At 41.3% G+C, this 23284-nt stretch overlaps 1 long non-coding RNA gene across 2 annotated transcripts in view; it reads left to right on the top strand.

The window, feature by feature from the left end:
* Positions 1–22990, top strand: part of LOC123376535 — a 57097-nt gene extending 34107 nt beyond the window's left edge. Inside the window, exons 5-6 of one of the 2 annotated variants that reach the window (XR_006581824.1) lie at positions 68–229; positions 22812–22990. This is a non-coding gene — a long non-coding RNA (uncharacterized LOC123376535). Of the gene's footprint in view, positions 1–67; positions 230–2760; positions 2859–22811 lie in introns of those variants that run through there. The other variant, XR_006581825.1, reaches the window with a different exon arrangement.
* Positions 22991–23284: the final 294 nt, after the last annotated feature.

Genomic DNA, 23284 nt, shown 5'->3' with positions numbered 1-23284 from the left:
ACCAGAATATACACTGCTATTGCTTATTGGCTTTGCTGCTTTGTTTACATGGTCTCTTGTACAACAGGGTGAAAAGTGATGCAGGAAGATAAGTCCTGAGTCAGAGGCCATTAAAGTCAATGAAGAGACTCCAATTGACTTCCGTGGGCTTGGGATCAGACTCAGAGAAGAGATGGGATCAGAGCCTTAGCGACGAGACTGTTACGGAATGGCAACAATACCTGAACAGGTAGATAAATCTATTAGCAGCTTTCAGTATTGAGAATGATTTTTTTTACCTTCCCACCTGAAATGTCCCAAACAAATTTTCTCATGGGAAAAGGGTACCTTTTAACAGGAGAATTTTTTTAATTGACCATTTTTTTTGACTTGTCTGAGGTATTTGGGAGATATTAGGATTTGAAAAATCAGGTTCCCAGTTTCATCTCCCAAAATTTAGTGTGCCGTATAGCCTCTAGCATGTACCAGCAAGGGTACCAGCATTTTTTTCATTGTGATTTAAAGAATAAAAAAGGAAATTCCCAAACAAAAAGGCTTATTAAGAGTTTATATCAACGAATTAGGGCAAACGTACTCTTTCAAGCTTTTTAAATATGTAATATATAATTGTAAAAGCTAGAAGGACAGAAAATTCTTAGTTACATTTTTAAATAAGTTGAAAGTCTAGACATTGACATCTTCCATACTGATAATATAGTCTCTAGCTTTAGCATCAGTAGATCTCAAAGCACTTTATGAATCAAGTCAGTGTTGTTATCCCCATTTTACACATGGTGAACCTGAGGCATAGAGAGTGATGTGCCCAAGGTCACCCAGCAAATCAGTGGCAGAGCCAGGGATAGAACTCATGTCTCCTAAGTCCAAGTCCAGAGCTCTATATCCTAGCACATACTGCCTCCCTAAATGCTCTTAATGCTGACCCCCATTTCCATATCTATCTTTCATTATTCATCCTTTCACCCAACCGCCATACCTTTTTTGCATACCCAGTACAGAACACAAATCTTTACCAACTATACTCCAAATATAGATTTACAGTCCACTTCCACACATCAGATGTGGGCCACTCACTCAAATCCTCACCCACTTCAATCCCCGACCAGCTGACCGTGAGAGTCAATGACCTCCCTTTGCTTATTCTCCATATACGCTTAAAAACACTGTGATATCCACTATTCTACTAAGAGCTGGAAATACCAGTCTGCCTCATCAACCTTTCAAACTATATTGTAGCTGTCATAGCCCACAATACCTGCCTTATTCACCTTTTGATATGAATCTGTGCATGAGACACATTGTGTGTCCTTCCTAGACGTTATGCCATGAAATTTTAGTTATTAAATATGTATTGTGTACCAGGCGTGGCCAAACTTCCTGACCCTCCGAGCCACATAGGACAATCTTCAGAAGTTCGAGAGCTGGGGTGCACCTGCTGGGACTCGGGGCTTAAGCCCCACAGGAGGCACATGACGGGGTTTGGGGCTTCAGCCCTGCTCCTGCTGAAGCCCTAAGCCCCAGCAGGTGTGTCCCATGGGGATGAAGCCTCAAGACCCACTCTACAGTGGGCAGAAGCCCCTACCACACTACCCTGCTGCAAGGAAGGGGTCCTGAGCTGCCCCACCCAGTCTGGTAGGTGGAGAATTGGGAAGGGGGGCTCTGCAAGCCACATGGTAAAAAAAACACATGTGGCTCAGGAGCCACAGTTTGGACACCCCTGTTATATGCTCACATCACTAGGGAAATAATAGGTGTATGGCATGTTTGGAAATATGGAGTCAGAGTTAAAAGTCAAATTTATAATTATATTTTCAGGCATGCCGAGTTAGAATGTCAAGTGTGTTCAAGGGATTAAGGACATGGTTACACTTGTAGATGTAGAGCGCTTTGAGTTAAACCAGCCTTCGTAGAGCGCAGTATGGAAAGCGCTGCAATCTGTCCACACTGACTGCTGCAAGCACACTAGCATGGCCACATTAGCAGCTCTTGCAACAGCCACAGAGAGCAGTGCATTGTCATAGCTATCCCAGCATGCAAGTGGCTGCAACGTGCTTTTCAAATGAGGGGGATGGGGTGGAGTGTGACAGGGAATGTGTTGTGTGTATGTGGGGGGAGAGAGAGTGGGTTTTGGGGGGCTGAGAGCATGTCAGCATGCTGTCTTGTAAGTTCAGACAGCAACAGACCCCCTCCCCCTCGCTTCTCTCTCTCTCACACACACAGCATTCCACAGTAATGGTTGCTTTGTCTCGAAGCAGATAAGCATGCCGGATGTCAGAAATGGAGCTTTCAAAGGGCATATTGGCATGCCTGCAGTGATTCCAAAACAATGACAAGAGTGGCCACTTGACTTAAGGGGATTATGGGACGTTTCCGGAGGCTGATCGGAGCGCAGTAATGCAGCACCTCGTTCACACTGACGGCCGGGCGTTTCAGCCAATGCACACCAAGTGTTAATCTTCTCGCTGAGGTGGAGTACCAGGCGCGCTCTACGTGCCTTGCCAGTGTGGATGGGTAGTGAGCTAGGGAGCCCGGGGCTGCTTTAATATGCTGTAACTCGCAAGTGTAGCCAAGCCCTTAGAAACCTTTTTCCCCATTGAATTTCTGTAGCATTTGGGCAGGCTGCCGGGCACACTAATCTCAGATCAATCTGAAACACACATGTGCATTCAGTTTTCGCAACAAAACAAAAAGCAATTTTTTGTTTTGTTTTTTAGGTTAGCTGAAATGATTTTTCAATCTGAAATAAAAACTGTTTGATTGCAGGCATTCACAAAATGGAGGATGAGGTGGTAGAGGTGATATCAGCTCTGGTGATAACCAGCTGTCCAGTTTTCGACTGGAATGACAGGTCAAACAGGGACCCTTGCGGCTCAGGTCAGCACCCCTGACTGGGCTGTTAAAAGTTTGGTGGGGGGCTGGCAGGCTCCCTACCTGGCTCCGTGCAGCTCCCCGGAAGTGGTGACATGTCCCTCTGCTCCTAAGTGGAGGGACGGCTATGGGGGCTCTATGCGCTGCCCCCACCCCACCCCGAGTGCTGGCTCCACAGCTCCCATTGCCTGGGAACCACGGCCAATGGGAGCTGCAGGGAGGCACTGCCTGCGGGCAGAGGAAGCACGCAGAGCCGCCTGACCATGCCTCTGCCTAGGAGCCAAGGGACATGTTGCTGCTTCTGGGGAGCCAGCCGAGGTGAGCACTGCCCAGAGTCCGCACGCTGAAATCCCTCCCAAATCCCCCGCCGCACCCAAGCTTCCTCCTGGAGCCTGCACCTTGAACTTCCTGCCCCAGGTTGGAACCCCCTCCTGCACCCAAACTCCCTCCCAGAGCTGACACCCCAAATCCCCTCCTGAACCCCAACCTCCTTCCTCAGCCCAGAGCCCCATCATACTCTCCAAACGCCTTGGCCCCACCCGCAGCTCGGAGTCCCCTCCTGCACCCCAAACCCTTCATTCCTGGTCCCAGCTCAGAGCCTGCACCCCCAACCAATGCCCTCACTCCCTCCTGCTCCCCTACCTCCTGCCCAGTGAAAATGAATGAGTGAGGGTGGGGGAGAGTGAGTGACAGAGGGAATGGCGATGGAGTGAGCTGGGGTGGAGCCTCTGAGAAGGGTGGGGCAGGGCCTTGGGGAAGGGGGTGGAGCAAGGGTGTTTGGTTTTGTGCAATTAGAAAGTTGGCAACCCTATATCACGTCCTTCACTCTTACCTCTCCCAACCCCAATACTCAATAGACACTCAATAGGGCACTCACTAGGTTATTTATTGGGCCACAGAGAGAGAGTGAGAATTACTATTGTTGACCTATGACCTTTCTTTGCTTCCCCTGCATTTGCTGTTTCAATTAGAGCAATGATATTATCAGAGGGGTATGACTTATCTTGCTGTGTTGCTTATTAGTTTGAAATATACATGGCCACAAGTAGGTGAACATACCTAATTGGGTAATCAGGCTTGCTGTATTAAGGATTTGCTGTATTAGCAGGAAGTTTATTAGAAGTAGTTATGCTAAGAGCTGGGTTTTAGTTATAATAGTACAGGCCTAAATGAATATTACCCAAGGTCATATTTTTTTGCACCTTCATTCACAGAGGATAAACAGGAGACCACGAAAGGGATGGTACACCACACACGTCTTGTGAAAAAGGAATTTTGGCAGTTCAGCCACTAGGCAGTAGGGTAGGTAGGTAGGTCGTGTTGACACATAGGAATTGTTAGGAAATAATTGAAAACAGAATTGACATCAATGGTTAATAATAATGATTAGCGTTAATTATGAACACTCAGAATGCCGCAGCTGAAATAGGGGCAGGCATTATCCTTATGATGTTTGGAGTATCAGAACAAATATGGGTATACATCCATAATAACTGGATAATGTGGGGTATGAGGCACCACACCTAGTTCCCTTCCCTGGTTGAGATGTGAAGCCCTCAGGTGGTTAGGCTCAGGGATGACTCATGAGACTCTAAGATGACTCGTTACAGGTGGTTAGGGCATTCACCTGTGTTCTAGTCCTTGCTTTGATGACTATTTAATTATTTATACAAAGTTGAGCAGCTTCAAAGGCAAGACAGAGAGAGACCCGCTCCAGAATACCCAATACCTGCTATTGAGAGCATCCCACTTGCAATGTGGAAGACCTAAGTTCAAATCTTTGCTCCTGATTTGAATCTGGATCTCCTATATTCCAGACAAGTGCCCAAGCCACTGGGCTATTGAGTGTAAGGGAGCATCACCACCTTCTCTTCCTTGTTTTTCTGAATGCCACTTACGGTCTCTTGAGAAATTAGCCTGAAAAAAACTTTTTTTTTTATTAAAACTATTTAGCGAATTTGGTGTGAATTTGCTAACAGTTTGTGGTTGACCAAAATTATCATTTGAATAAAATCCAAAGTGTTTTGATAGGAGCTGCCAACTGCTCTGACCAGCAAAAGATGCATGCTGTATACAAATCAGTGGACTGTTGAGCATAACTTGGTGATGTGTTGGTAGGAAGTGGCTCCAGAATTCTAGGGACAAATTGCTGTTTGATTGCTGCCAGTAACTGATGTCATACATGTATCTTTTTTACTTATTTATTTTCAATTTGTACATGAATTGAATGTTCATTTACATGAGGAACTCAGCACTAACTTTAACCAGGAATAAGCATGTTTTATGTAATGAATTGTGTACACTCACAACTTTCTGAATGGTTCAAATAATTTTTCCTTGGAATTACATAGAGTACTTTATGATTTTAGATATATGTTCCAATTTGCACTTCTTAGATTTCTGGTACAAATCTGCATTTGATTAAATAACTTCTGCCCTTGTACAGTTGGTGTCTTGTTGCTTCCTTGGGCCTTCCATTATGGACAGGAGCTAGTTGATTTTCTTTCATAGAGAGGCTTCAACTCATTTGTCATTTAGTCACTGGCTGAGCATCTGAATTAGGCTTATTCTATGGGACTTCGTGCACTGCAGCATTTATGCATTAACCAATCTGATGGATCTGAGATTCTAGATTTCGTGTAGGCTTTATGTTGTCTCATGGTCGTGTCATATGGAATAGAAAGCATTTTTTCCATGACCTATTTTAACGAATGGTTTTACCTTTTATTAAAAAAAAAACCCTATTTCTTAGTAACGATGTGGTTGGTCCTTGCTTTTTGTTTTAGGTTTTTTGTCATATTAATTATTGACATTATTCATGTAACACCAAAGATGATACTCTGTTATGATGGCGGATGATGATTAGTCCATGCCTTGGCCCCAAAACTGAGCAATGTCAGGTTCCCAAGGGGCGTATGAGAGGTAAGAAGTCTAGGTTTGTGTCTGTAAAGGTTTTCCTTTGTGCAGTTGTAACCTTTTGACACTAATATTGCAATTACCAGAACATTAGCATTGCTACTATATAAAAAAATTAGTTACTGGACTTTTGGTATTGTGTTCTTTGGGAGCAGGTTTGGGTCCATAGTACCTTATCACCTCTATGGTGGTGAGGGCGGAGGTGTGTGTGTGTGTGTGTGTATGTGATCTATATCTAGAGAGAGACATAGCTGTATTTATTATATAATTACTCAGTAGGCTTGGTAAAACACTTAGTTCCAAGTGTTTCTCAGGCTTGTCAGTAGATATATGGTGGGATTCTTTTATAGTGATTATCTTAGATTTCCTTCTGTATTTTTCCTTACTTATCACACTAAATGGACATATAGAATGAAATGCACCTGAATCCTGACAGCCAGCACAGGTGCTATGCACCATTTAAGACCCCCTAATTCATGTGCCCTCATATCCATGGTAATAAGTCTTTGGGGACTAAATTTTTCTCCATCTAGATGGAGGAATAATAATACAGTTCATGCCATGGGGTCTCAAGCTACTATGAGATGAAAAGAAAAGGAGAAACCACAATTTTCCTAGGATACTGAATTGCAGAAAGGCATTTCACTGAACATGCAGTTTGTTGCTGAAAGATACAACTAACAGTTTCTACTTCGGGCAAGTTTGATGTGATTTGAAATTTACGAAATTATTGATTGAGTGTCAGGGGCATTGTAAAGGTCAGCTGGCATCCTTGATCAGTCAAGATGGTGCTGGCACCTTTCCCCCTTGCCACAATATCTTGGAATAGGAATAAATCTCTCCTGAAATCTAACACTCTACACAGAACTGTCGGAAATATGAAATGTCTTGCAAAATGGAAACATCTCGGGTTATGTTAAAGAATCATAGAAGATTAGGGTTGGAAGAAACCTCAGGAGGTCATCTAGTCCAACCCCCTGCTCAAAGCAGGGCCAACACCAACTAAATCATCCCAGCCAGAGGCAAACATAAGATTATCATTAAGCTTGTACTCTGAAATATGTTCCCTAGCAGATTGGAATTCACACAAATCCATATAAATAATTTGGCATTGTGTTTGCTTAGTTCTAATCACTCTTTGTAATGTCTAATAGTAACACATTCTTCACATATGGTATGTGCTATTGCTCATGTTCACATGTCCAAAGCAGTGGGAGTTGATATAAAGCATGTTGGAATAATGACTCACCCAAGATGTGCTAAAGGTTTTTCTTTGCATGTCTGTGTATGGACATGTTCCTCAATCAATAGCGCAAAAAGAAAGAAAGAAAGAAAGAAAAAAGAAAAAGAAACAAATAGAAATAAAGCCCAACAATCCAACAGCAGAAGTACATGCAGATCTTAAACTTTGATGTGCTTTACATTGCAGAAACAGATTAGTAGGACTGGGTAGTGTTAAAAAAAATCGAATTACTGTGACCTGACTAGAAAATGAGAGAAATGACACACAATTGTTTTTGTCAGTTATTTCAATAAGACTGAACACCATCACAAAATTGGCTGCAATAGTTTTGACATTTTAAACAGGGTCTGGAATTATGGTATTGCCCTACTCTTTGTAATGACTGCAAAACTTAAAACAACAAAGTTCTGAAGCCTGGAATCAGATTTGGGATTTTTAAAAGAAATTGGCAAATGTTGCACAACACCTACATTTACAGACTGGTGGTCATTAAATGGCAGCAGCATCTGATAATGCTAGGTTAAACTGAAGAAGGTGATGGATATTTTAATAGCTATTGCTCTTAAATCAATAGTGAGGTGTTGGTTCTAAGATAGCTGTTAAAACTGAGTTACACAGTTAGGTCCCAATCCTGCAATATATAATGTTCATGCTGACTGCTGTGATTGTGCAGAGCCCCATTGGCTTTACTGGGCCTCTGCACATTTCAGGATCAGGGCTGAAGTTGAGTTTTCAAATTTAAAAAAAATTGTAATTTGAAAAATATCTACAATAAAAGCTCACTAAACAGATGGTTTTACTATCCATGTAACAAATGAGCTGGTATGTTGAATCCTGTGTTCATAAGAAGGAGATTCAAATTAGAGGCCGTTGTGATTAGGCAGGTGCATGAAGGTATAGACCAGAGGGGTGCTTGGCTCATGTGAAGTTGTCTTGTCCATGGATCTCTATCCTCCTGTGACTACTCAGGGACCTTCCAGCTTTCTATCCTAGTTTCTTGACTGCCTCCTTCATCCCCTATACTTTCCCTTCTCCCATGGCCATCTCTGAGCTGCTTCTCTACTGTACTCCACTGCAGTCATTTCCTCTTTGAGGAATGTGTGGAATCTCACACATTGTGACATTTGGTGAACTCCCAACTCCACTGTGTGTTGGAATATGTAACAATTGAACTGATAGGATCAACCCCAACCCTCACGATGATCATTGGCTGCACACTTGCAGACCAGCAACCAGCTATTATTGCTCGAGCTGTAAAGATCTTAGATACTGAAAAAGAAGTAACAGACCATTCCATTTTTGGATGAATTCAATCTAAATACCGATGTGATTCCTCTCTGAAGATGAGCAAAATGGAAAAAAAAAATCTCGTGGGAAAGAAACTTAAAATGATGAAATGGCAAATTTTAAAGGCTATTAAACTAGAGAAATCAAATGACTGCCAAATGGACTTTCATTTCTCCCTTTATTTATAAACATTCATATAAAATTGGAAGTGAAAAGGAAAAACCTTGAACTCCCATGAAAGACATTTTATACTGCACATGTTGAGTTACTAAATATTCACCTGTCTTAAATAGGCTCTTCCTATAGTTTCTGCATCATACATCTTAATGTCAGCAACATCTGCAATGGAATTGTAATGTGGATCAGTACAGATAATCACCAGTTAATAGGGGCTTAAAATCATTTTAGATGGCACAATTTCTTCAATTATTTCTATGGAAAACTCACATTTATGTTTTTAATAAAAGCTCATGTTTTAAAGGAAAGCTGTGTACAGGATGAGATGTGAATTGTTTTGTTATTGGCATGGTGTTCTGTCATCCCAGCAGAGTACCAAATATCATAGCTCAATGTACTATTGTGAGCTTAGCTCTAAATATTCCCTTTTAGTTAACAATGAACTGAAGAATCATTCTAATTCTAATTTTGGCATCTTTCGGGTGAGAAAAGAACTCTAACTTCTATGTACACATATGTAACAAAAGGGAAAAATATTGAATTACTACATTCAGATGCTCATGTCAGGGGTTGTGGAGGAATCTTTAACTGTAACAGTGTCTGTTCATCCACTATATGATTTACCCAACAGCAAGAAGTCTTGTGAGAATGAAGTAAAGGATGGGAGCTGGTCAGAAATGGGAACGGTTAGAAATTTTGACACCAAAAAAAATCAAAAGGTGGATAATTTCAAACAGTTCTATAAAGGATATGAGAACATCTTTGATGTAACTGTTGACTGATTGACATAATAAACTTGGCCAATTCCTGTTTGTTATTGCGTACTCAACGAATATTTGAGATTTTTCAAAGCCACCTACTAGGTGTGGATGCCCAGTTCACAAAAGAATAAAAGGAAATTTTGTCTCTAAATCAAGAGGCAATTTGACAGATTTTATTCTAGTTTCTAGTGAATGTTTTCAACGGCAAGACTCTTATCTTATTCTTATCACTTCAAGATATACTGCTTCTGCAAGTCTTGTTTCTGGGAGTTACATTTGTCCCTAAAATTATTACATTCAATAGTGGCAGCTACCACTTCTGTTTGGATATTAAAGGGACACTCTCAGGCTAAAAGCCATAACTAGACATCGTAAAACTAATATTCTGATATTTATTGAAAATAGATTCTTAAGTTATTAAGAGTGAAAATTATAAAAGATTAATTTGCTTGTTAACATTTATGCTCTTTGCTTTTTGCATTCTATATACCTTGGACAATGCAAATTGACCTGGCAGTTTTGCCTGTGCGTATAGCCATATTCACTTTCTGGATCTTGGGCTCCCACACAGTGCTGAAATATTTAGGTTACAAACATTGCAGGTGGATATTTTAAATCTAAACACACAACTGTTTAAATGGAAATTTAAAAATTCTGTCACTAGAAGGATTTTTGTTCTGTCAATACCTAAGTTTCAGGCCAAAATGACCTGACTAACTGTTTTATTTAAAAAAAAATTCAGATTTTTCCCTGGTTTCCTAATTTAAGGGACACACTTAAGGCCCTACGGCTGGGTTACATGAAAGAAGTGTGCTCTCCAGCACATGTATGTAGGCCAGGAAGGCTTTTAGCCACTGTAATCATAGTGTTTAATAACAGTAGCACTGGCAGATGACTACAAGTGTAGTGCGCCCCTTAGTTATTAATTATTACTTGTTAAGTAACAATGTGCTCGATCCTGTGATAATAGTAGTCAGTATTTTCCCAAAGTTTGAGCAACTGATGTATTTGATTTTATGATAGCACAGTGCTACCTCACTATATGATTCCATAAGATATATATGTTGAGCTGTTCCATGCTGTGTTAAGTGATATAAGTGTTCTTCAATGATATGTCAAGACATGGGAAGTATAGCACCATGCTGATTGAAATAACACACCGCTATGCTGCATTGATGCACCTAAAAACAGATAGGAAAGGAGTCACAGAGGCATATGTTTGCATTGCTTGCAAGTCTTTATGGATCTGTCCACTAGCATAGGGAGAAGTGTTTTCAGAGAGCTCAGTACACCTTTCATTGGCACTAAATTTGAACATCTAATAACTCACCATAAAAGCAGCAGCATTGTGTAGCCATCCAAAGTATTGACAGTTTGACGCAAGATCCATTTACAGTAAAAAGTAATTTTTTTTCCACACACTACGTTTATGCCATTAGAAATGAAAATATGCAAATTTCTGAAGAGGGAATACAAATCTTTATGCTAATCAGTTCAGTTCCAAAAACCTAAAAACCAAACCTCAAGATACACAAAAATATACCCTAAAACAAACACTGCCCCCCAAACCAAGCCCTGCTTGGATTACTGAACATTCTAGTGGCAAGTTCTGCTTCAGACCGCAAGAGATAAAGTAAGCTAATGCATATTGGTTAATCTAACTTATTCAGTGTCATTGCCATATCACAACCTTGTGTTTGATTTTCTTTATAAACTAATAATTTCCTGAATGAACTAATACTGCCACAACCACTAGTACCTCTGGCTTGTAGAAGTTTTTTATTGTTGTGTATGCAACTAAATTGAAATATCTTTCACTTGAAATATTGACTTTAATATCTCATTTGAAAAATTCATGAAGCCTTTGATGTTAAATCCATACTCAATTTAGCCAAATGCCATTAGAATATGCAATTCGCCTGAATACAGAAAGCATTATTGTCTGTGTTTCTGCAGAAGAATTACATTTTATGACTGTAACGTCAGGATCTTTTTTGGATTTGTGCATGAGCAAAAGAAAAGGAAAGGCAGCACATTAGAAGCAAAATGAAAAGTGGTATTGATTAGGCTCTCATTTACCCTCTCTTTGCTTCAATCTCTAACTGCATGGAAATAAGGGTTGTGCCATAGCAAGGAACAATGCTCTGTAATGAATGGAACAATCTTTAGAAAATTAGTGTAAGCATGTATGATAGTGCACAGATGTTGCTCCTAGTAACTGTCATACATTTCTTTTACATCTCCATTTACATAAGTCTCTTTATTTCCTAATGGTATCATAATAGGAACATGACAATAGTTAATGATTTCATAAAACATATAACGTAAAGACTGTCAGAAGGGTAGAACATTAATTGAAACCTATAGCTGTAGTACATTAGAATTACATCTCCTAAATGACTCATGATAAAAATATCTCTCTTACTGAGAGAGACAAAGGCAGGTTAAAAAAAAAAAAAAAAAGGAGGCTTTCAGTAAATTAATTTTTTTTCCAGCAAAACATGGACTGGCAAATGTTGCAAAATCTCCTGAGTGCTAATAGAATGGTATTTGCCTTTAGTAATTTATGGGCACTTTTCCCCCAGCTATCGATCACATTTAAAAAAGTAAACTGCATTAACATTTTAGACAATAATGGCTCCAGAAAATGTTTGATTTTTATCACTACCAAAACTGATGTCATGCTACTTGCTTCTGTAGCAGACATGTAAGAGTGGATAATTCTCCGGAAGTTAAAGTGCTCTGTGTGTAATGTGTTTACACAGGCAACCTGGGACTAATCTAATGAACGGGATGTAAAACAATGCTTTGAACTTGCTGTGCTATCTTAAAAATATAAAATAACATGTTGGTGGCATTAGGCAGGAGACCCTTGGTTGACAATGTAATTAGGTGCCCTGAGGACCATGGGGTTTGTTATGGATAAGATTATCTCTGTCATCAAAACAGAAAAGAGGAAGGCCAACACTTGCTGACTGCTCTCCAGCACCATCTTCTGGCCAGTTCATGGAAAGTAAACATCCTCACTTTCGGTTCCAAGAGGGATAGCTGCCTCTTGTCTATACCAGAAGGAAGATGATGGTACTAACAGCCACTTAAAGAAATTCAGCATTCTACTAGTGAAAAATAACAAATGTTTTATTCAAGTTAGTGAGGAGGAACTGGACTTTTAACAAACACATTACACTGCAGATGTGTATCAAAATAACTATTCAACATGTAAGATCTTTGAGACTATGGAAGCTGAAAGCTCATTTAATGAATTAACAATTTTAGAATATGACTGTGCTAGAAAAAAATTATCCTGATATGGTTGTTCATTGCCAGATATTGCTGAAATATGTTACACAAAATTAATCAAATCCATTATAGTGACTGAGTTAGATAATCTGCACAATATTACCTATCTCTCTGCAGGAAAAAAACCATTTGTTTTCAATATACATACATATATACATACACATGGAATTGATGATGTGTAAAGCCCTGATCCTACAAGCAGGAAAACCGTTATGCCCATGCAGAGCGCCACTGCTTTTGGTGGGACTCCACAGAGATGTAGTTTGGAGGACTTGGTGATCGTTTACTAAGCTTTTCCTCAGTTGTTGCTTTTCACTGAGTTGCGCTCATTTAATTATTTAGTGCATGCATTTAGAGTCTGGTAAAACTACTGGGAGGCACTGACTTGCTGAGTGTCCTTGGGCAAGTCACTTGGCCACTCTGTGCCTCAATTTCCCCGTCTGTAAAATGGGGATAATCATACTGACTTCCTTTGTTAAGTGCTTTGAGACCTACTGTTGAAAAGAATTATGTAAGAGCTGCATATAATAATAATAATATGGTAAAAAGGTCTTTGATGCCCATGCAGTTAATTCTTGCAGAAGTAAGTGTAAGGGACTCACATATCAAATCTGTGCAATCTGAAAAATCCCCAAGGAATATTGTAGTGAGGCTGAGTGGCCTCCCTCTGAGCAGGAGAGTGAAGGACCATCACACTCCCCTTGGAGAGCAGAGCCTAGATCGCCACACCCCCCCTTGCTGGAAATATCGGGGCATGGCCGGAAGTATAAAAGGCAGGCCCTGCAGCACAGTTGGGGCAGAGCCTGTGGAGGAGAAGGATCATCTGCCTGTTCTACAGTGTCCCATAGGGAAACCTATGCCTGGCTGTTCCCGATCCTCAAACGCCGACGAGGACTGGCCCGGAGTGCCGGCCGTTGTGTACCCTGAGGAGCTGGAAGAGGCCTGGAGGCCACAGGTACCAAACCCCAGGGAGGCAGGAAGTGGCCCAAGAGTAGCCACAGAGCAGCTGGCTGCAGAGCCAGGTCTGGCTCAGTCAGCGTGTTGCGGCTGGATCCCCACTGACACAGGCGGCCATCCCTGCCCCTGCCAGGGCCCTGGGCTGGGACTCATAGACTCATAGACTTTAAGGTCAGAAGGGACCATTATGATAATCTAGTCTGACCTCCTGCACAATGCAGGCCACAGAATCCCACCCATCCACTTCTATAACAAACCCCTAGCCTATGTCTGAGTTATCGAAGTCCCCAAATTGCGGTTTGAAGACCTCAAGCTGCAGAGAATCCTCCAGAAAGTGACCCGTGCCCCATGCTGCAGAGGAAGGCGAAAAACCTCCAGGGTCTCTGCCAATCTGCCCTGGAGGAAAATTCCTTCCCGACCCAGGGCCGCCCAGAGGGGGGGGGCAAGAGGGGCAATTTGCCCCAGGCCCCGGGTCCCGCAGGGGCCCCCATGAGTGTTTTTCGGGGCCCCTGGAGTGGGGTCCTTCACTCACTCCAGGGGGCCCGGAAAACTCTTCCTCTCCCGTCTTCGCCGGCGGAGGTGGGGTCGTTCCGCTCCGGGGCGGAAGGACTCCCCGCCGGTGAATTATCGCCGAAGCGGTACCCGCCGCTGGGTCTTCAGCGGTAATTCGGCGGCGGGGGGCCCTTCCGTTCCGGGACCCACCGCCGAAGTGCCCCGAAGACCCGCGGCGGGTCCCACTTCGGCGGTAATTCGGCGGCGGGGGCCCCCCGCCGCGGGTCTTCGGGGCACTTCGGCGGCGGGTCCCGGAACGGAAGGGCCCCCCGCCACCAAATTACTGCTGAAGCGGGGGCCCCCCGCCGCCGAAGACCCCGGGCCCCCGGAATCCTCTGGGCGGCCCTGTCCAGACCTCAAATATGGCCATCAGTTAAACCCTGAGCATGTGGGCATGACTCACCAGCCAGCACCCAGGAAAGAATTCTCTGTAGTAACTCAGATCCCACCCCATCTAACATCCCATCACAGATCACTGGGCATACTTACCTGCTGATAATCAAAGATCAATTGCCCAATTAATTGCCAAAATTAGGCTATCCCATCATACCATCCCCTCCATAAATTTATCAAGCTTAGTCTTAAAGCCAGATATGTCTTTTGCCCCCACTACTCCCCTTGGAAGGCTGTTCCAGAACTTCACTCCTCTAATGGTTAGAAACCTTCATCTAATTTCAAGTCAAAACTTCCTAGTGTCCAGTTTATATCCATTTGTTCTTGTGTCCACATTGTTACTAAGCTTAAATAATTCCTCTCCCTCCCTAATATTAATCCCTCTGATATATTTATAAAGAGCAATCATATCCCCCCTCAACCTTCTTTTGGTTAGGCTAAACAAGTCAAGCTCTTTCAGTCTCCTTTCATAAGACAAGTTTTCCATTCCTCGGATCATCCTAGTAGCCCGTCTCTGTACCTGTTCCAGTTTGAATTCATCCTTCTTAAACATGGGAGACCAGAACTGCACACAATATTCCAGATGAGGTCTCACCAGTGCCTTGTATAACAGTACTAACACCTCCTTATCTTTGCTGGAAATACCTCGCCTGATGCATCCCAAGACCGCATTAGCTTTTCTAACAGCCATATCACATTGGTGGCTCATAGTCATCCTGTGATCAACCAATACTCCGAGGTCCTTCTCCTCCTCTGTTACTTCCAACTGATGCGTCCCCAATTTATAACTAAAATCCCTAAATGCATGACCTTGCACTTTTCACTATTAAATTTCATTCTATTACTATTACTCCAGTTTACAAGGACATCCAGATCTTCCTGTATGATATCCTGGTCCTTCTCTGTGTTAGCAATACCTCCCAGCTTTGTGTCATCCGCAAACTTTATTAGCACATTCCCGCTTTTTGTGCCAAGGTCAGTAATAAAAAGGTTAAATAAAATTGGTCCCAAAACTGATCCCTGAGGAACTCCACTAGTAACCTCCTTCCAGCCTGACAGTTCACCTTTCAGTATGACCCGTTGTATTCTCCCCTTTAACCAGTTCCTTATCCACCTTTCAATTTTCATATTTATCCCCATCTTTTCCAATTTAACCAATAATTCCCCATGTGGAACCGTGTCAATGCCTTACTGAAATCGAGGTAAATTAGATCCACTGCATTTCCTTTGTCTAAAAAATCTGTTACTTTCTCAAAGAAGGAGATCAGGTTGGTTTGGCACGATCTACCTTTTGTGAAACCATGTTGTATTTTGTCCCAATTACCATTGACCTCAATGTCCTTAACTACCCTCTCCTTCAAAATTTTTTCCAAGACCTTACATACTACAGATGTCAGTGGAGTAGGGTGGGTCCATGTCCTCCTTCCACCCCACCCCGGGGTGGCCGACTCCCTACACTGTGCAGGGAAGCTCCCGGTCTGAAGGAGGAGCCTCCCTTACCAGCTCCCTTATAGACTGTTTGCTTTGCTGGCTGCCTGAGCTCCACCCAGGTTAAAACCAGCCCTGAGACTGTTTTGTTGCTGGCTTCCTGAGCCTCCTCAAGGCCAGCTCCCCAGCTCAGCTATAGACTCTGTTTAAGGGCTGACAGCTTGAGATGCCCAAACCCAGGCTAAAGCTTGACTGTGACTATTGGTCACCCAGCCCTATTGTGGGCTCTTGGCTGTCCTGCAGACTCTGATCCTGGCCAGACAGTGGCCTCCTTCCCCATGGGAGAGCGAGGGACCATTACAAATATTTACAGTTATATAGAAATATTTCTTGCTTTAGGCACACTTTTTTTTCTTCAGAACAGGTAGAATCATGTATGTCATGTATGTTATGACTGACCACAAATGATAGATACTCGTTCTTACTCGTGAGTGGAAATTGGTGTTTTGTGAAGGGCATAGTTCCTGTCTCCTGTATTGTCTGTACAATATGGAAAAGATTTGCTTGTTTTTTATATAGTCTTGGTCCTGCAAACTAGAACCCAGGTGAATATTCCCATTGGGATCCAGTATTCATGGGATTTGGGTCTATGTTGTTAACATAGTGCCTGATCCTGAAAACTCTTACTGTTATGGATAAACCCATTCAAGGCAATGGGGTTACTCATATAATTAAACCATGACTACAGCTCTGAAAGATCTAGCTCTGAAAGATCTAGCTCCTCTACCATTCAAATAAAGAGAGGACACAACTTTTACCTCAAAGTAAATAAATAATTTCGGTAAGTCTCTACCACAACAGGGCAGATTATTTTATGTTACACCAAGTGATATGAAATAGCCTGATGTATGTAGTCAGGATGCAGTATATAGTTTGTATGTGCTGCTGAATCTGATATTGATGAATGAAAACTTTATTAGAGAAATACATTTGACGGGCTTGAAAACTTTGTGAATGTTTTACTGAAGTGACTATTATTTCAGAATCTGAAGTGTTTGTAGGGTAACACAGACTAGTGGGAAAGATTACAAAACAATTTCCGAAAAGAAGGAACTCTTAAATTGCACATAAAAATATAGTGCAAATCAGCACATTGGTATATGCCTACATACACACCCACACATGCTTCCTTATGCAAATTACTGCCAATATTTAATGAATCGCATCCTCCATGTTCCTGAATTTCTAATTTGTAGTTTAGTTTAGGTTTTTTTTTATTTTGTTTTTGTTTGTTTGGTTGGTTTTTTTTAAATAAAAAGGCTACACTGTCAAGTGATGCAGTGTGGAACAACCAAGTGAGATGAGAGGGACTGTTCAACCCATGTTATTAAAGAAATTGGTTCACCTTTTTGATTTCATGTCATTGTAGTTCTATCCCTTCATTTGTTCAATAAACAGTTTGGTATGTTCTGGGAAATAATGAATATTGATCAAAAAATCAATCACTTATTAAGAAACAGACTAAGGGAAATTGTTTATCCAATCAATTTTTAATTTTTGATTTGTTATTTATATTTTCCAATTTAATCCACCCCTCCCTTAGGCTCCAGAACTACCAAGCAAACCAGGAGGAAGGGCAGAGATACACTGGCTGCACCTACAGAATGAACACAAAAACCAATACATTCATTATAGATCACACTAGTTGAAATAGGCCATAATAGAAGAGATTGTGATTGAGGTGCAAGAGATACATTACCTCATGCACCTTTGTTTATTGGACTGAAACTTTAACTTTTAATGGAATTTTTTAGGCTCTGTGCTTACGGCTTATTATGTCAGGCAGAGCTGACACTTTCAAAATACAATAGTTACAAAATATTAGACTCTGTATCCAAGTTAACAAAGATTCTGAACGCTGTTGGAAAGAGTTTGATTATCTAGGTTGGCTAAAAGAGACCGTTTTAAAGGTTCGGGTCTTTGCTTATCATACAATTTTAAAGGAAATTAATTCTGCAACATTTTCTTAAGGTACTAAGTACAAATTAGTTCATTATGAGTGAAATTGACCCCTGTGAAAGGGATCAGCACAAGGCCTATGCACCGTGAAAGTCCCACTTAAGCACCCAAAATAGGGGTCATGTGCTGGCTCACTGCTTGGGGATGAATTTCACTGTTAAGTGTGAGAAGAACATAGTAGCCATCCAAGTTGTGCTTTATCTCTGAGTGCCTGCTATGGTTCTAGTTTCTTTGTTCAGTTACACTAATAAAAACACTCATGGAACCAATGCATAAAATGATCATTTTCATGACCAGATATGAGTCCAGCTCTGCTGTTTTAATACATCTGTACAATGGATAAAATGTATCTGCATCCCCAGTGACTAATTAAATCCCATTGGGATTTGAACACACAAGTTGGGTATATTTTGCATACATTAGTACTGCCTCTCAATTTCTTTTTAAGTAAAAAGATTTTTTGTCATGCAATAGTTAATCTGACTGAATGTATTTCTCCCTCTTTATTATTGTGGAGAGAAGATAGATGTCCATAATTAAGGTTGGAGTTAGCCTTTTATTATATATACAGTTTTCACCTATGCTAAATCAATCCACCTGAAATTTCAGAATCATAATTTTATGCTAGGATGTGTTTGTATTACCTCCCCCCCCCGGAAATGTTGAGGTAAATTGGAAAAAATGTTGGAAAGATGCAACAAAGGTATGAATAAGGAAATGATCTTGCTTCCTGAACAATTTTCTAGCTTGTTGCTTTTTTTTCATGTCATAATAAAGTTAAGAAACTCATAATGAACGTTAATCTGTTGGTCTTAGTAAGGACTGCTGCTTTTGATTATTTAAGAGGGAGGTCAGGATGGCGGTGGAAACATCTATTAAAAGCAGATCTGATCATAATCTCCAGAGCTCACAAAATAAAGTGTGCATGGCCCCAGTGTGGATGGCTCAAGGGGATGAACAGTACACAGGAAACTGCATGGGGAGAACAAGAGGCCAGGACCAAGAAGCAGGGGTCCAGTCTGAGGACTGCAAAGGAAGAAGCACATGTTTAGTGGCAGACAGCCTAAGAAGGAGCAGTCTTCATCCCTACACAGCTTGCAAGCTTTGACAGTGGTTCTCAACCTATTTATCATTATGGACCTCAGGTTGAGAACCACAATGCCCTCCCTGCAACCCTCCCACAGATCCCTACTCCTAGCGCCCCCTGTCCAGCGATCCCTCCACACAGTAGGGCCAGGAGTGGAGCCCTAGGTGTGGGCTGGGCAGCCAGGACCCCGCCCCCCTGCTGCCTTTCACCACACTGTAGAACTGGGTTCTATTCCCATGTTTGCCACTGGCCTGCGAGGTGACCTTCGGCAAGTCACCTCACTTCTGTGTCTGTTTTCTCACGCGTAAAATGGGGATAATGATACTGACCTCCCTTGTAAAACACGTACAGATCTATTGAGCTGATGAAAAGCACTCGGTGAGAGCCGTAGGTTACTACTATTACGTTACTCTTGTTGATGGAGAGATTGTATATCTAGTATTTAAACTGAAGTCTTTACAACAAGCCAGAAGATTACTTCTGGCTTCTTTAAGTGCAGTCACTGGAAAAAGACACCTCTTCCCCAAAAAGCCCATACATTCTGTGCAATTGTTTGACGCAGTTACCCAAAAGAATGCAGATCACAAACCTTAAATCATGGTCATACCGTGCGACTTAGCATGGAAACACAAGTTGAAATTTTCCAAATGGGGCAGGAGATTTAGCTATACATCTTCCATTACTTTTAATGAAAGGTGTTTGACTAAATCCTTCGCAACTGCTTAAAAAATCTCAGCCATACCCACTTTGTATGTGGGGCCACCAACCTCTTAAGGGCTGCATCAAAAATGAGGTCATTTCACCTACCAGAGATTTAAAGTGGTGGGGGAACTGCATTTAATAGATACGGGTACAAAATTTAACTTGAGCCGAAATCTCTTTCATCAGAATGTCTCCATTTTACATACAAGATGCAATAAGTGTGCATAGTGGCAGATGGGAATGGGAGGTTGTTTGGGTAACTGCTTTTTCATACTTTCTAATATCTTGAGTTTTCTTAAAGTGTAACGTTAAAGTTGATTTTTCAGGCTTGGTAATATTCCGTTTTTGGCAAAAAGTAAGAAAATGTTCTTAAAGATCTTGTTCTCCGTAGTAACGTAGCTATTTACTACCAGTAACCATTGTCTCTGGTGTTTCAGAGTGATAGGATTGCCCTAGTGTCATTTGCTCTGCTTTTGCATCCCTGTTGGCTGGGCTTCCATCTGCAGCCTGCATTTATGATGAGACTATGCTGGAAGGCACTTATATGGCTATAAGTATCACTTTGTCTGGAACTAAGGGTGACTATCTGTGTCTCTTCTGAGTTGTTGTTGTTGTTGTTGTTGTTATTTTATTAATGATAGCACTTCCCTCTGTGCTTCTTGCTCTTACCAGCACCACGTCAAGACTTGACCATAACTTGGTGTTCTCTGTTGTTCTTGCATCTTTTATTTTCTTGTATTCCCACTAATTTGTATTTATTGCTTCCTCTTTCCCCATCCAATTGTCCTGATCTTTTTAAATAGCAGTTTAATGATACTATTGATGTTAATTCTTTAGTGGTCACTCTTTGTAATTATTTTTTTTAATCTAAAGCTAATTTGTTCACTATGTTTCTTTGAATTCTGTCTGTTGGTTACCTGCTCAGTTCCATTTTACGCATACCTGTGTATCTCTTTCCTTCCATTTCTAAATCAGACTTGTAATCTGAAGGAGTGATTCTCTACTAAACTAAAGCATGCCGCCTCCAGTTATTTCTTTAAACTTCCACTCTGTATAGGCTGCCTCTTCATAGCTGCTTTCTGATTGGGGCAGGGAGAGACCTGGTTCAAACTTGCAGATCTTTTTCACACCCAAAAAAGTGTGCAAAATGTTTCTTCCTCTCCACCCTCACCATTTTTTCCCTCCAAATTTTTTTGTCTGCTTCTACTCGTGGCACTTCCTCTTGCTCTATTGTGTCTGTCTCCAACTGTTGTTTGTTTAGACTGCCCTTCATCAGGATGCTGAATCAATTGCTTTGGACCACTACCATCATTCTGGATGCTTTTCTGCCATCTTGTGGATCTCTTACTGTGGTTCGGTTCCGTGGAACTGGTGATCTGGGAGAAGGGAGCAAAGCAGTAGAAGGAATTTGAAAAATAGCTTTATGAAGAATAAATTAGGGCCTGCGGTGCCCAGGGGTTTGTCTTACGTGGCCAAAAAGCACCAAGAGCTTGCTCCAAAGCCCCAGTGACAGCAATGGGCTTTGTACCACACCCTTAGATGGGGTGGGGGTGATCCTTATAGAAAACCGTAAACTATATAGAATTCTACCTTAACTTGCACTCCGTGCAGTCCTACCCTGGTCAGGAGGCTTTCAGGGAGAGTAAGGCAATTCCAGATTGATTTACTTCTAAAAATTAAACCACATCCACTGTGTGTTTGTTCCAAGAGGCCACATTTGTAGAGCCTGATGTACAAATTCCTCAAATATGGAAATTCATACAGATCTAAGCTCAACATCCGAATAATTTTAAGACAGAGGTTCCCTAGTTCAGAAACACACTTCAGTGAGTACATAGGTTTTATTATTTTCTTTCTTGAAGCATCTATGAGGCAGGCCCCTAGCCATCCAGATTCTTGTTTTTCTGCCATGACCCAGATGTTCTGTTGCAAAACTACTCCTGGATCCTAATTCTACTGATCACATGCAGCAGCCCCATAGGAATAGAGTTAGTCTAGGCTGGGGGAATGTGTTTTATGTGTTCACGGGTGTGTGCAGGCATGTGTTTGCATGCACACTCTGTTACACTGTTTAAAATGAATATTTTTCTAGTTTCTCCTTAGAAATTTTTCAGTCAGGCTTAAAGGAACAGTTGTTGGACCAGCACTTTCTCGGTGTCCTTTTCCTTCGCCATGCTCTTGTCAGGGAGCCATTTCCTTTGGCTGTACCTAATCAGAAACCAAGACAAAAGGGAAAGGAAGCCCTGATATGTTATGGCAATTCACTGAGCCAGTTTTATGGAGAATGCGGGACATGATACTGTGATATAATACATAGACCACAGGACATTACACAATGTATTAAACTAAAAATGCTGAGAAATGCAATTTGAATGGGGCATTTTTAAAAACAAGGTAAATCAACCTATAATTCTTGGAGAAATATGACAATCCAGAATCCTTGGGAACTATAACATAGCGACTGAGTACTAAATGCACTTTGGCTATGGGCCCACGCTCTTATGCCAGTCTATATTGGTGTAGCTCTACAGAAATTACTCTAGCATAATACAAATGTAACAGACTGGAAAATCGGCTCAGTTTATTCATTTTAAGGGAAGACCTATGTCTAATATGAAATACTGTATGGTACAATGTATTAATTTTCATGATCCTGAGCACCCATCTATTTGAAAACCCTATGACTGTAACCTTAAGTCTTGTGAAGCTCCCATAGATTCTTAGGGTCTTATCTAGCAAACACTACTGGGTTATAATGCTTAATCCCATGAGTAGTCCTGCTGTAGTCACTCATGGTAGTAAGCACTACAGGAAATGGCACCAGGCCCTTCATTAAATAGAGATGATTGATGTATGGATAATTTTGATAGGTTGCTGGGATTTTCTTGTGCTAAAACATTATTTGTGAAAGTTGATGATATAGCTGATAAGGAGGTTATAGTCTGTTCGTGATGAGCAAACTGACATATAATGTATTAGGTCTGATGGGAGTACTGTGTTAGTCCCCTGTCCTGAGGGGAGACTATATCCCTAAACGTGGGACATCATCGTATTGTTCTATTTTCTTATTTCCTATTCTAATCTTCTCCAGATGAGTGGAATTGTATCCCTTTTTGCTTGACAGCCAAAGACAAACACCAAGCTGTCTACAAGACAGAGTGCCATTTTATTCCTCTGTCGAAATTCCTGATGAGATGGGCAAAACATCAGGAAACACTCAAGAGAAGACCTCCTGAACCTTCCAATTATTCTTGTTGGCATCTTTAGATAGATAAGGTATTTTTTTTTACAATAATTTCCTTTTGGGGGGACTATTAACAGTTTTTCATGCTATAAAATGCTTTGTTTTATTTAATTGTCAGGTGGTCAAAGCCTGGAATTTACAATATTTCTGATTTAAATGAAATTTCTTTCCAGAATGTTGCATTTTTCTCCAGTGCAATCTTAGAATTTAAAGCAATATGTACAGTGCTTAAAATAGCTATTTAAAATGTATATGTATGATTGTTTAAAGCTTAAACCAACTTTATTCCCAGACTCATATTATGTATCCTTTTTATCATGCTGCTACTGTACACTTGTGGCAACACATCTTAG

Source organism: Mauremys mutica, chromosome 8 (assembly GCF_020497125.1).
Source record: "Mauremys mutica isolate MM-2020 ecotype Southern chromosome 8, ASM2049712v1, whole genome shotgun sequence".
NCBI classification, from domain to species: Eukaryota; Metazoa; Chordata; order Testudines; family Geoemydidae; genus Mauremys; species Mauremys mutica.
Note: the sequence above shows the minus strand (reverse complement) of the source record. Positions and strands in the feature narration are given on the sequence as shown.